Source organism: Elgaria multicarinata, chromosome 2 (genome assembly GCF_023053635.1).
Source record: "Elgaria multicarinata webbii isolate HBS135686 ecotype San Diego chromosome 2, rElgMul1.1.pri, whole genome shotgun sequence".
Lineage (NCBI taxonomy): Eukaryota > Metazoa > Chordata > Lepidosauria > Squamata > Anguidae > Elgaria > Elgaria multicarinata.
Genome location: NC_086172.1, coordinates 7,555,712 through 7,570,002, shown reverse-complemented (window position 1 = coordinate 7,570,002; position 14,291 = coordinate 7,555,712). Strand labels below are relative to the sequence as shown.

At 47.1% G+C, this 14,291-nt stretch overlaps 1 protein-coding gene across 3 annotated transcripts in view; it reads right to left on the bottom strand.

Moving 5' to 3' along the window:
• The window catches only part of B3GNT2 (UDP-GlcNAc:betaGal beta-1,3-N-acetylglucosaminyltransferase 2), a 30,608-nt gene extending 21,263 nt beyond the window's left edge, over window positions 1-9,345 (bottom strand). The window contains exon 1 of one of the 3 annotated variants that reach the window (XM_063115977.1): window positions 9,324-9,345. The gene's annotated coding sequence lies outside the window, so the exon portion shown is untranslated. Of the gene's footprint in view, window positions 1-8,499; window positions 8,667-8,910; window positions 9,066-9,323 lie in introns of those variants that run through there. The other 2 variants (XM_063115975.1, XM_063115976.1) reach the window with 2 other exon arrangements.
• Window positions 9,346-14,291: the final 4,946 nt, after the last annotated feature.

Here is a 14,291-nt window from a genome sequence, read left to right as displayed (position 1 = left end):
GTTGCGTGTTAAAACATGAAGCATTCAGGAAATTTATATTTAGCCCTTTTTCTTGGCAATTTAAATCATTTATTTAAATTTGCCTTGATTTAAACCAACCTACCCACACAAAAGTTCTATTAAGTGTTATGATTCATCAAGAATATAATCTACCAAGTAAGATTCTCACATTTTACGAGAAATGGTATGATCATGTGACACAGCGCTTCATCGGCTGCACCAGCTTCCAGTCCATTTCCATGCCCAATTTAAAGTGTTGATTTTAACCTTTAAAGCCCTAAACGGCTTGGTACCAGAGTATCTAAGGGGTGTACATCTCCTCCTGTATGTACCTGTTTAGGCCATCTTCAGAGGCTCATCTCCATGTGCCCACACCGAAAGTACTTAGGCAAGTGATTACAGGGGAGAGGGCCTTTTCAGCTTTAGAACCCCACTTATGGAATTCCCTCCTCAAAAAGGTGTTATGTAGCTTTTAGGCCTACTCCAGCAGCTTTGCCATGCAGGATCTTTTTCAGAGAGGACAGTGATCTACTCTAGGAACATAACAGATGCTTTATATGGATTCTTCTTTTGGAACTCAAACTAGGTCTTGGAATTCCATACACACACAGGCCTTCTTACTTCCAGACCCCTCTCTCAGAGCTCCATCACACCTACTTTTTTAATCTGGTTCCCCCCTCCATTTCCTTAGGGAGTCAAGCGCTGGGTACTTCCACGTCTGTGCGTTGTTGCGCACCTGGAGCACTACTATGCCAGCGAAATCTCCCACCCCACCCCCTATGTTCTCCTTTCCCCTGCAGTTTATTTTTATTTTAATATTTTTTTATTTCTGTGCAATTACAGTAGTACGGCAGCCTGAAACTGCGCAATTCTGGTAAAACAACACACTGTACTTTCCCCTAAGATCATATTCAACAAACTTTGGGGAGAGAAGGAAGCGAGGCCGTTTGTAGGAAGCAGGAGGGAGCGCCTGGGCTGAGACTGTTGCTGCCGCTTGGCTTGGGAAAGGTTTACAAGGGAGGACGAGCAAACATGCACTGCAACTCAGGTACCAGGCGCACCAGTGCCTCACGCCTTTTCTAAAAAAAGCCCAAGTCTTTAACTGCAAAGCTTCGCAGTTCTAGGGAGGCACAGCGGTGTAGCACCACCATCCCTGTCCCGGTGCATTTTCCACATTTCTTTTAAGGTGAAAATTAAAATTAATTACTCCTGGTCATGCCTACTCAGGAGTAAGAACACAGAGTTAAATGGGACCTCTGTCCCTCTCCCTTTACGGTTGAGCAGAGAACCACCCCACCCTCTTTAGTCAGTGAGCCCGCCCTTAGACACACATACCCCCAACAAAGAACGAGATGGCCTGATAGAGCGCAAGGACAGCAATACATGGGAGGGAGGAGCACATTTATTTCTCATGGTGTGAAAAGAACACTTTCCCCACTACAAAAAGAAACGAAAAATGGAGGGGAAGAGGCGAAATGGGTGCAGGCCAGGGACAACGCCATATGAGTACCGGGCTACAAAACTGCATAGCAGGCATGGTGAGTGTGCGATAAATCACTGGTGTGATGGAGCCCTCACTTTCAGGCCCCGCCTCTCCACAGACAGCTCTCTTACTAGGGGCTGCTCTTAAAGGTACATGAATCTTAAACTGACTTTGTTACACAGCCCCCCTTTTTAGAAGACACAACCTTGCGTCTTCTCATGAACACAAACAATGCCTTACACTAATTTCAACATTCATAACCACAAAATAATAATAATCAGGAAAATACAAAATCTTTTTGCCGTTCTGGCGGCTTCACATTCCTTATGGGTTGACCCATTGTCTCTAATTCAGATAGCATATCACATATCTTTGTCTAAAGGTGTACATCCATCCTCCTGAAGTACATAGGTGACACTTTCCCCCTCATTCTCCTCCTCTGATGAAGAACCTGTCTAAGTGGTTTTGCCATATACTGATAACCTCCAATTCAAGTCATATGGAGGAATGAGTGCTGTGTCTCCTCGTTCTACACACTGACCTCTTGTTTTGAAGCAAATTGAAACACATAGTTGCTGTCTTCTAGCACCTAATGAGGGCAGGTGACCTTGTGGCCATTGTAAGGTTTTAATCTATTCAAGTGAGCAGTGTGGGTATCCTTTCTTCCTTCTTGCTTGATCTCATACAGTACTTTTGTACAACTTGAAAAGGGCCTTAAAAAGGTTTCTGTAATATAGGTGACTCCCCAATCTCCAGGAATAATCTCTCACCCAAAAAATACACCAACTGGTAATGCTCAGCAACTCTCACCAATTTCTACAGGATTTACTTCTATGTATGAATGTCCTTTTTACTTTTCAACACTGGTGATCTACCTTAAATTCCCCAGAATAAACAAAAAGCCTTAAAGCATCTTTCTTGCAATTCAATATGCAAATATACAGAGTCACCATGGGCTCCTTATGAAGAAGGATGAGCTATAAATATAAATAAAATAAATACTGCAAAGCACCTACCTATATGATGAGTATCAGGCATGTTATTTGGAAGATGTTAGAAACAACACCGTCACCTTCAGTTTCCAGTGCCCCAAAAAGGGATGGCCACAATTACCGAGCTTAAATATTCCACAGAAGAATCTTCCTATGACCAGGAGCCCTCAGCCTCCTTCATTGTATCTCTTGCTAATTTGCCTCAGCCCTAAATACCCTCCCTCATCCTCCACTAACACTTCCTTTACAATATCCCACACTTCTTTATTCCTTGAGAACTTAATGCACCATCCCACCCACTAAAGTTCAATCACAGGATTATGTACCATAATGTTCCCAACATGTGGCAGGCAGCTGGAGGAGGGAAAAGGGCAGGCATATAATCTCTGTAATACATTGACACACCAAGGAGTCTTGAAACTAGTCTTTCTGCTCAGCCCTTTGAACTGTCAGAAGCCAAACTTTTAACAACCTTCATGCCACTACAGAGACGTATGCTAAAGTCAAAGCTTAACAACAAAACATTTAAAAATCACTATGAAAACTGAACACAACATTGACATTACATCCTAGACATGGGGGTATTCCCAACGGTCAAGCGGGGGGGGCGGGGGGCTGGCAACCTGGCACTGGCCAGGACCCCGAGTGCACTTTCCCTGTTCTTCCTCCCCACTCACCCATACTACTGCTTCTGCCTCCCACAGTGCTCAACAGCTAGCAAGCGCAAAGTCAGCAGATCAAGAAACTTATTGCCTGATCTTTGGACTTGCTGTTTCCTAGCTAGTGAGGTGAGCATGCATAGGCAGAAGCAGCAGTGGGTGAGAAGGGAGGCAGTGCAGTGTGCCTGTGGGCCCACAATAGTTTGCCCACCTCTGGATTAGAGATCTCAGTGCAACACCTGCTCCGAAAGATATTGGAATGCAAACTGTGGAAACGGGAAGGTCACGGAATGAAGGGGAAAGAGAGTAGGACAGGATCTATACTACTGCTTTATAAAGGCATTGAAGTGCACTGACAACTGCTGAGGCCCAGGACGTATTCAAACTGCTTTCAAAATGTCATATCCTGCTTGGCATAGTTATGGCCTAGAATGTAAATTTAAACAATACCGGAGCTAGGCAGGAGCTACGAGGAGAAAGACAGCTGGAGAAGGAGATAAGGCCAAGGAAAGAGCAGCAACTGAGGTGAAAGTTAAGGAAAAGCAGCAGAGTGGTGGACACAGAGAAAGAGACAGAACAAGCAATTCTCAGCCAGTGGGAAATATCAAAATTCAACAGCAGAGCCCAGCCACGGGGGTCCAAGAAATTGTGAAATTGACTGTTACTGTCCTCATCACTGTATTATTAGTTAACATTAGAGTTACTTGTAATCGGTCTAAATAGCTATACCGGTTGTTTAATAAAAATTGCTACTCACTGACTATCTTACAGCTAATTCAATATTTCTCCCTCTCTATATTAATTTAAATCCTGAGGGATTGCCAATCTGCCCCTCCTCATTCTGATTCTAGAACCCTGTAATATCACTGTTTCTTTTATTAAAGAGGATAAACATGGTGGCCATGTTTATCCTCTTTAATAAAATGTTTCAATACATAACAAAAATCTATTACAAACCATTATCACGTATGTTTTGGCATGTGTGTGTTTTTTAAATGTGCAGTTGGACACAAAATGTGCAGTTGGGGAAAAAAACGTGCAGTTGGGAATCTGATAATATGCACAGTTGAAAAAAGTGGTAAAAAAATAAGACACCTGTTATGTGTATATTTTATTAAGAACTTAACAATAGACAAAGTCAGGGATGGCATGTAACACAGATTATATAAGGATGAAGGTGAAAGAGCCCTTGATGGTGTGACTGATGCTGTTGGGTCCTGTGACAGTGTTGCCTGAATAGATGTGGGGGCAGAGTTGGCACTTGGGTCTATTGCATGGTGTGGTCCCTCTGTCTGTGTCTCTGACCTGTGTACTATTGCTGGTTAGCATCTGCTTCAGGTTGGGAGGTTGTCTGTAGGCCAGGACTGGTCTGTCTCCCAAGGCTTGTGAGAGAGAAGTGTCTGTGCTGATGATGGGTTGGAGTTCACTGGTGATCCGTTGCAGTGGTTTCAATTGGGGGTTGTAGGTGACAACCAGTGGTGTACTTCTCTTGGTCTTTTGTCCTTCCTGGGTATCCGTATAGACCTGTCAATCTGTCTTTAAGTTTAAGGTGCTACTAGTTTTGGTGATAATCTGTCCAGTTGTGAAAGAGAAATAAAGTGTTTAGCTTGGGCTGTGTGTGTGTCTGACAGGGCATTTGTGCTGTTGGAAAATTTGCTTTAAACTCCCCGCCCCCTGTGTTTTGGTGATTTTTGGCAAAGGAACTGAAGGATTCAAGTGTACAAAAGATTTGACTGTTTCCCTTATCTGGACAAAGGTTTTTTGTAGGCCATTTTCACTGAGATAGATTCCATATTACCTAGCCAAATCCAGCAGTTAATAATTAAACTACACCACTCTGGACTATTATCTGGACATCAGTCTAAGCAAGTTTTAAGCGAGTTTCCCCATACATTTTTGTGGAATGACTAATGAATTCTGGGTTACAGACTGGCTATATTTAAAACAGGAAATGTAGAGCTGCTTCACACATGATAGTCTTTGCATCTGTGTATGTGAAATTAGCCTTAAAGGATAGCAGTGTGTCATGTTTTACAGAATTAAACATGATCCTGGGGAGGAGCACATTCTAGCCAAACTATTTCTTCAATATTCTACTAACCCAAAAAAGATATAGAAATCTCTACAATTAATTACCTTCATTAAATACAAGATACCCCATGTATAGACTAGGGCCACAGCTAGACCTAAGGTTTATCCTGGGATCATCCAGGGTTCGCCCCTGCCTGAGCACTGGATCCCCTGTGTGTCACCTAGATGAACAGGTTTGACCCTGGGGGATAAACCTTAGGTCTAGCTATGGCCTAAGGGAACTCTCTTCAAATTCTAGAGGGCAATTCCATCCGTGGCAGCTAATGCCCATTGGGGCAAGCGGGATGGACAGCAGGGCAGCTAACAGTAGGCAAAGCCAAAGGGTTGCATTTATCTATAGCAGCAACCCAGTACACGGAGAAGAGAATCAGAGCCAAATTAACAGAGGGTGCAATCCCATATGGATAGCAGAGGCTGCCGACTATCCAATGCAAGTGGATCCTCTCCACTCCTCAATGCTTTGATTGCCCTACATTTTTGCTTAGGTGGATGATTTTGCCCATCTAAGTGTGGCTTTGGGAAGGGAAGGGTTCTGGAGACCGGACAGGAAGCTGTATGGCTTCTGCAGTCTCCTTCTCTCCTTGGAATCACCCTGCTTTTCACCCTCTCTGCAGGCAGACAGGTAGCCAGTGTGGTTCTCTACAAGGGGGAGGGAGGGAGCCTGGTTTCCTGGTTAAGAGCCATGTCTGGAATCTCGTATCCAGGAAACCAAAAAAAATCCTATGTCTCCCAGACGCTGTCTAGGGAACATAAGATTGTTCCCATAAGAGACCATGCCTTCAAAATGGGGAGGGGGGAGAGAGATCCACACAGCAACACACAAAATAGTCTTCTGAATGCATGGGAACAACCCATGGTACAGAAAAGGGAAACCAAAACAGGTAACTTTAAGAACCTGAATGCAAAGCAAGTGGGGATGATCTATATAACAATACCACACCATTCTTTTGGAACCCTGTTTTTCTTTTCCAATAGCAACCCCATTGCAAACTAAGAGGGAGGAGAATGGGGGGAAATATCCTCTCCCTCTGCTCAGTGCTCTTTCTGGCCCTACACTCAATTTGATGAGACAAGTAAAAGGATCTGGTTTGCACAAGATGAGAAGAGAAGATGAAAAGAAATGTCTTTTAAAAATGTTTAAACAACCAACCAACCACTTCTATTGGCTTAAGGACATCCTCTATGGATACCCATTTGCATACTAATTGTTGGATCCTAATTAGTATGGGAGAACCAAATCAGGATCACATTTGGAAGTTAGGCAGAGTAGTACTAGTAGACCAGGGATGGGCAATTTGTGGCCCTCCAGATGTTTTGGCCTACAACTCCCATCACCCATGGCTATACTGGCTAAGGCTGATGGGAGTGGTAGGCCAAAACTTCAAGGGGGGGGGCACACTTTGCCCACTCCTGTTCCAGATGGTCCGTTTGCCCACACCCTACAGCAATGCCTGCCTCAGATGATGTTAGGAGCCCTTCCTTAGCACATGTACACACAGAGGACAAGCAGCCCCACCTCACAGAGACATGCAGGCACAGCAGTTCCTGCCAGATGAAATGGAAACTCAAGGCTTCTTTAGATTGAGGGGAAATTGTGTTTCTTTACCAGGACTTCGCTTCCTACTTCTCTTTAGCAATCATAATGGGGTTGCGTTATGCAGCTCGAGAGGGGCGACCACGTGCTCTATAATGGAAAACTTCCCCTCCTCTTGTTGCTCATAGTCCTGAATGGGACCAGGCCCTCTAGTGGGTGATTTGTACGGCAACATCCCCTATAAATGGTAGGAATTCCTGAAATATTTAAGGAGAATCGGGATATCACAGGTTGTTGGGTTTTTTAAAAATGGAATTACCAGGGGAAGGTGCAGAAGGTTGCTGATGTAGTCAAAAGGACCAGAGAGCATCTGTAAGTGGCCAGACACAAGCGTGCCTTACTTTGCTCGTGTGAAGAAGCCTCCAGACTTTATCACATATTAAAGTGATTCACTTTGTCCATAGAGAGGCTGGGGGACAAAAGACAGAGTGAAGGCTGTAGCTGGGAGCACTGGCAGGCAGGAGGGAGGTCACCACCCTCCATACTCTACAGGACAAGGCTCGGCTTTATTTTGTCTGGATGCTCATTGAAGGACATCCAAACTGCCCTGAAAGCATTGTCCTGAGAACTTGCGAGAAGAAAAGCAGCATATACATTTCCAATTATACCCTCTACTACATCAGTGCCTCAATTTCTGTCTACAAATAATCCAAAATATTTACATTTCCTTTCCCATATGCAGAGCATACGTGTGAAATTGACATTTTCAGGTTCCAGTTTAAAGAGTATAACTGTTCCATATCGCAGCACAGAGAGCCTACAGCTTCTAAGAGAGAGCTGAGAGTAGATAAGAGTCATAGGCGTGTGCAAGGGGTGTGCCGACTGTGCCCAGGCTAAGATAGTCTTGTAAGCCCCATCTCTGGCCAGTATCACCCAAAGCCTCACCAATGCTGGGGCTTGAGGAGTGTCTCCACATACCCACCCCCCACACCTGCAACTGCCCTCCTGAACGCAGAATAGAGCATCAGTGTCTACAGTGTTTAATAAATAACTGAATAAAAATAATGTCCTTTATGATGGACTATTCAATGAATGATTGCCTGTAAAATAATTTAAAAAATCCCTGGGTGCACACCCTAATGAAATGTGCTGCACAGGCCTATGATAAGAGTATCACCACAGTCAGAACAAAGTCTCTTTCTGTGATGCAACGTTTCATTTTCCTGCTCAACACCAGAAGATTGCAGAGCTCAAAGAAACTCGAGCGAGTCAGAGCAGGCACGTGCGGCGTTACTTTTGAAAAAGCCACCAGTGGGCCGCTTGCGTCAGCCTGGGAGGGCAGGACACAGCAAAGCACAAGGCCACACTGGCTTCTTCAGTGGCCCGCGCACGACCTGAACCGTCCTAGGTCCATTCGGTACGTGGGTAAAAACAGCAGAATCTCTCTAACCTTTGCTTTGTTACACAGATTTTGCCAAACGCCCGTGTCAAATTAAATCCTTTCGTCCACCTCTGCCTGGGTGGAGTAAAGCCCTGCTGTACGTTTCCGTTTGTGTCCATATAAGCTCTACATTCCTGGATACAATGCGATTAAACGAAACGGACCGTACAACAACCGGGCCCCGGACTGTGCCGGTGCCAGAGGAAAGGGCAGCGAAGAGCCGGGAAGGGAAAGAGCCGGGCCCCCACCCCTAACCCGCCAGGGCTCCCGTCCCGTGCGCCCCTCAAAGGGGTCCTCACCGCTGGACTGCTGCACGCCGCCACTCAGGGCACCCCGGGGAAGAAATGGGCTGGCTGGGCTTGTTTAGGCTCCGACGCCACCGGCTGGGCTAGAATTTTCCACGTCCAGTCGGGGCTGCCGAAGCACTCGGGGAGCGGCCAGGAGACGCAGCAACCCTCCGGGAACAGGCTCGCTGGCGAGTTTGTGCGCGCGAGGCCAGGCGCGCACAAGCCTGGACGCCCAAAGCCTGGAAGCCCGCCCCCCTTCCCCCCTCCCCCCCGCCCCCCAAGAAGAGCCCCGCCACCACCCAGCGAGGGGTCTGGGATAGCAGCTGCCCGGCGGCTTCAGCCCACCTTCCCGCCCCCCCCCACCCCACACGAACACCCCGCAACCCAGAGCGCCCAAACCCTGGAGACCGCCGCTTGCTTTACCTTGGCAGACAATGGCCGGGGCCCGGGGCTGCTGCTGCTGCTGCTGTTGTGCCGGCTGCTGCTGTCGTCGGTGGGTCCGTCACCATCGCTTTCAGGTGACGATGGCCTCGCCGGCGGCTCCGGGACCCGCCGGGTCTGCCCCCATGGCGCGGAGTTGGAGCTGGCCCCCGCCTCGCCTCGCCTCGCCCGGAGCGCGTCCCCCGAGGCGCGGGTCTCTCCCGGAACCGGGCCGGCGGGCTCGAAGCCCCTGCGCCGCCAAGCTCGGGGCCTGGCCGAGGGGCTGCCTCGCTCTCGCTCTCGCCCGCACGTTCACTGGCGCGCCGGGCGCGGACCGACGGAGCCAAGGCGAAGACGGCGCCGGCGACGACGCATCCCGCTCCCTCCTCCGCCTCCTGCGCGCCTTGGTGACTCACCCCAACGCAGCAACCCCCTCGCGCTTCCTCGGAGGCGGCCCCGCGCCGGCTTCCTACGGTCAGCTGTGCGCGGAGGAGCCTAGTCCAGCAGCGCCAGCCCCCCTCCGCCTCGGCCGCCGGGGGACATGCTGGAGGGCGGCCTACGGAGGAGGAGGAGGTGGGGTGCGTGTGTGGGGGGGAAGGGGGTCGAAGCCGTCCCTTTGGGGAGGGGGCGGTGCCGCACGCGCCCCAGACGGCGGGAAAGGGACCCGAGCCGAGCCCCCACTTGTTGCTCGCTGGCCGTGTCTCTCGAGCCCGGGCTTTAGCGGCTCCTCCACTCGCCGAGGACTACCTTCTGCTTGCGGCTCGCCGCCTCCCCTCTGGGCTTCCACGCCAAGGCGGCACAAGATCCAGCAAAACCAGTCCCGCCGTCGCCACCGCCGTGGAAAACAGGGAGCGAGGGCGGGCGCCGAGCCCCGCCTCCTTGGGCGGCCTCTCGGGAACTAGCGAGGCCCGCAGGCTGGGCCCCCTCCCCGGCATGGGCGTGGGTGTGGAGGCCGGGGAAGGGGGAGTGGGAGGCAGGAAAGAACAGGCGCGAGCGACCTGCTGCCGGCGCCTGCCGAAACTTAATGGCAAATTTAAGGCAAATGGAAAAGAGCCCCAGCCCCCTCCCCTCCCCTCCCCCCAAACCACGCAGGTCTAAATGGAACCGCGGCGAGAATCGGGTTTTCCTTTGGCGTTTGTCTCCGCTGAGAAGGAAAAGAAGGGCGAGCCCAGCTCGTGCGGAAAGTCCCGCGTGCTGGGCAAGAGACACACCCCGGGGCTCCCACACCTCGAGCCCCATCGGAGCGCTTCGCTGGTGATTCGGCCGGTGCCGGGGCGCCACTAGGCGCCGCTCGGATGGGCAAAGCGACTCGCCGGCAGAAGTCGGATAGAGCAGAGATCCATCGCTGGGGGGTCTCCCTACCGTAGACCCGGCAGGTGAGGCTGAGCATGTTTGCGACGGATGGCCGCCTCTGCCGCGGGAGCGAATTAGGCTGCCGTCCAGTAAGCCCCATTGAATGCAATAGGGCTGACTTCTGAGTAGACATGCATGGGATTGCACCTTTCATCTACATCTGGTGTAATTACACACACAAGTAGCGTGTCAAAACAGCATTTCCTCCAAGGCGTTGCTGGAGTGCATTCTCATTAGACTAAGGCCTTAGCTAGACTTAAGGTTTATCCCAGGATCGTCCAGGGGTCATCCCTGTTCATGTAAATGGCACACAGGCTATCCCGGGAGCAGGCAGGGACGACCCCGGGATAAACCTTAGGTCTAGCTAAGGCCTAAGAACGTTCACGCTCACAAGAAAGCGCACCCATCCATATCTTCTTGAGACCCAACAATTTTAGTTTCTAGAAAGCACCTGCTAGATCTGAGAGCCCAACGAAATCTTGCTTCTAACCAATTTTTTCAAATTTCAAAGGTTGCTCCAGCTCTTAAATGTATTTGAGGTAAAATTGCTACAAAGCTGGGTGATGTGAGAACACTCCTGCGGTTATTTTATTTATTTGCTGTACTTTGAAACGGCTTAATAACCAAAGTTCTGTAGGCACTGTACAATACATTAAAAACATAAAATACAAGCATCAAAACAAAAAATAAAAGAGCCAAGAACAAAACCGAGCATCAAAAATTAAAACCATCTCAGCATATAAAACTAGCAGCAGAATAAAAATACTAAAAGCAGTAGAAACAGTTCTTGAAATGCCTGGAAGAATTTAAAACAACGGCTGGGTTTGGATGAAATGCTAATCAACGGGGGAGGGGGGATGTTAAAGAGGCAATCGTCTGTTGTGTTGATTATTGTGTCATCTGGTATGGCAACACACAACAGGCACACAATTCACAGTACGTTATTTTCTGGACTTAAACAATGGTGGGAAAACAACAGGCTGCTCCCTTGCTTATCCAGAGACCCGTTGATTAAGATGTCCTGTGTCGGGCTCCTTTGTGCAATTGCCCCTGTCGAGTGCACTATTCCAGAAGGTCATAGAGTTCTCCGGCAGGAGTGGCCAAAACCACCTGGCTGCTCCTGAACAGCTGGCAGAACGTGCAGTGCATGATGGGATAGGGCCAGGAGGAGGGAGGAACACCAGCTGCTGGGATTGCCAGCCCCACAATGGGGAGGGGCAACATGTGGCGAGTGCCTCTGAAATAAGGTACAGTGTGTTGCCTATTCCCTCGTCCATTGCCTAGTGTCATCCGAACACGGCCAAAGTTTTCACCAGGTGCCAGCAAGACCGTAACATAGGTGACTGGTCAGACTCTCAGGGAAGAGTGTTCCACAAACTGGGTGCCACCACTCAAAAGCCCTCTCTCTTGTAGCCACTCACCTTGCTTCATTTGGTGGGTGTACCCAGAGGATTTTAATGTCTATTTAAGCAAAAATAGACTTTTGCTTAAAACTGGGTTAGTTGTCTGTTCCCACGACCCTTATCAATTTATAACTGATGCAACAAATCAGAATGCATTATGTTTAGGAAAAAGGGTTGCCACCAATCAGTTTTTAATGCAAACTGATATAAAATGTCTTTTGAAGGCAGAAGATTCTCAAACTTAGTCCATCCCATGCACATACATAAAATGAATATAAGACATGATAGAGAGATTGTAAAAGCTAAGAAAAAGTATATTTTGAAGAATAGTTTTAAGGAGAAATATTTCTGAAGCTCTAAGGAGATTGCCATTTAGACACTTAAAAAACCCAACAGCTTGGGGAGAGAACCTTGGTCCTACTCTTGAGCCATGAAGTTGCAAAGGGTTTTCATCAAATTCAGGTGAGGTATGAGATGTGCTGAACAGGCATCTGAGGTCAGAAACTGGATCAGGGTTAATAAACAGAACTTCAATTCAGATGAGGTGGAGATACTGTTAATAGGTGGTTGTCTGACCAGGAGATGGTGATCAACATGTTCTGGACAGAGTTGCCCTCCCTCTACATCAGCCTTCCTCAACCTGGGGCGCTCCAGATGTGGCATTCTGGGAGTTGTAGTCCAACACATCTGGAGCGCTCCAGGTTGAGGAAGGCTGCTCTACATCAAGGGTGGGGAACTGCCAGTCTGCAGGTTGGATGTGGTCACCACAACTGCCTGTGGTGACTTTGGATCTGGCCCTCAGCCTCTGCTCCTCAGCTGTGACCCCTTTACAGTAATTAGGCTTAGAAAAAAAGTTCCATTCATGCAAATAGAACCTGTTTTCTTTGCCTAATGGTTGCAGGGGAGGGGGTTGACTGGGTGTGTGTGTGTGGCAACTGGGGAAAGTAGTGCTGGGACACACACACACACACACCCCCATCCCCATCCTTGAGTGGCAAGCTTAGGCAGGCATAGTGCATGTAAACAAATTCTTTGAACCTTCTGCACATACATATATACAACATGAATGTAACGTGTGAACAGTATTATTGAGTACAATGTGATTACACAAAGGTACTTATTGGATAGAATGTATTACATCACTGATATGTACTACAACTCCCATGCCATTTTGAGGCCTTTTAAAACATTTGTTTAATTCTTTCAAGGTTGGGAATTGTCCTGTTATACCATTGAGTCTTTTTTTTTAAGTGGCCAACACCATCAGGATTACTGCCACCTCCTCCATCACCCCAAAATTTGCCCTGCCATTGTGCTTCTTTTTAAGAAGAAATTAAATTCATGCTTTAATAAGTGCTAGAGTGTGTATCTTTTGCTTCTCTCTTTCAAAAGCAGAAAATTGTCTTGTGGAGGAAGATTGCATTCCCTCTATTATACATAGACAAGATACCATGCTCCAAAATTAGCTGGTGTGCATAGTTTTAGTCCCAGTTGTGCAGTCCCAAGGATTACACAAATAAAAGGAATTTGGTGCAAATCTGAATGACCCCTAAAACCTGGATTATGCCAAATAAATTTGTAGTGGTAAGCAAGTCTGTTTGATGTCCCAAATGCAATTTAAAGCAAAGTCTTACAAAATCTGCATTAGTAGGACAGGATGGTGCACTCCTGCAGTTAATCACAGTGAGCTGTAGTTCTATAGTCAGTGCACAAGCTCACATGATAGAAGCACACCCACTCCACAGCCATAAAGATCAGTGCTATCCCCTGGGTATAGAACATCTTCCCAGTGAACTGTGTTTGCACAGCCTCCTCTGTAAAGGGCAGCCTTTAAACAGTCCTTAAAAACCCATCTCTTTGGTATCTACTTTTCTCAAAATATTTTAGTACTGCTGGTTTTGAAACAGCAGATCTGTTCTGAAAGAATATTCTAATTAATTTAAAGACTTGCAAATATTATGGTGACGACAAAGCTCAGCCAGCTTAGTTTAAAATGTCCAGCCCCAAAATCAATATTGCTGTACACATCTTTCATATATAATTAGCTTCATTAATTAAAACATTGTAGAATTAAATAAACTTCACAAAGCTCAGCATTGTAAAAACCACATTGCACTTTTTTCCTGCATCATTATCAGTTAATCATATGTTCAGATTCTGACTTTTTTGTGGTCTCATGCCAAAAGGATTCTCATTTAAATCATAATTAGCGATGCACCAAGCCATCCATTGCGATAATACGTTTTCCTTCTGTACTAAAAATTACAAACTTATATAATATATTAATAAACATGAAATTCACAGTGCAATTCTATTCACGTCTACTCAGAAGCAAGCTCTACTGAGTTCAAGGATACTTAATTCCAAGTAAGTGTGTATAGGATTTCAGCCCAATTATCAGGACACCTAAACATGTGCCCTGGAAACGTGTTTCCCTTGCAAATAGAATACATTAATTAGAATAATTCATAAATATAAATTACTTGAGTTTTCTCTGACTTTTTAAAATGTCTTCACCCTTTCATGTTTAAGTTTACTTATTTTTTTTGGCTTGTTGGCGCTGTGATATATTTCTCTATGCATATTTTTAAATTCTTCACTGCAGTAATTAGGAACAGAACCTCGTTT